This window comes from Daktulosphaira vitifoliae, unplaced genomic scaffold (genome assembly GCF_025091365.1).
Source record: "Daktulosphaira vitifoliae isolate Bord-2020 unplaced genomic scaffold, ASM2509136v1 Scaffold_2, whole genome shotgun sequence".
NCBI lineage: Eukaryota > Metazoa > Arthropoda > Insecta > Hemiptera > Phylloxeridae > Daktulosphaira > Daktulosphaira vitifoliae.
This window is the reverse complement of record NW_026099573.1, coordinates 46277815-46278579: the sequence shown is the minus strand read 5'-3', so window position 1 is coordinate 46278579 and position 765 is coordinate 46277815.

Below are 765 nucleotides of genomic sequence, written 5' to 3'. Positions count from 1 at the left end.
GTAAACTCGATAGACAACAATAACGAAAACCACTTATTTACATAGACATATATACACTATATACATTTTTGCATGAACAATCTTCTCTCCCCAATTACCCTGAATAATAATTCAATAATTAATAAGCGCACGAAATTAAACATCGTGGCTAATAAAAATAGACTGACCTACGGAGAGCTTTGGGTCACCTGAAATTACAAAAAAAACCTGAAAAGGGAACACCCTACAGAGAGAAAAATATGAACCAATAATAATAATAATTCTATCTTAATTAATTGAAGTCTTCAATGATGGCTTCGACGTTGGTGACAAATGGTGATGGCACGGTGTAAATTAACTCCATGACTGTAACAAAAGCTCCAGACTGTAACAGTCCACCAAAAATCGTAGACAAACGTCCAGGAACGTGAACGGCAACAGGCGGCACTTGTGTGTACATCACGGGAAGGCACGGGAACTCTTGTTTCTAAAACATGGTTTTAGGCAAATAACAATGTCTAAAGGACCAAAATCGTTAAAAATGTTATGAGCCATTAAGAACAAAATTAATAGGTTTGATGTACATTACTATACAACGACTACAACTCAGAATAAACAAATTTACGAAAACATAAAAAAACTAAATATAGAATAAATGAAAACAAAGGTAAGCCAAGCGAAAATCGCAAGGATCCTGGCAGGGTCGCCACTTTGAAAGGTTACAAATATATAAAAATCAAATTAATTGGCCGCAACGAAAAATTTGTAACTTTCATGGCGTTTTAC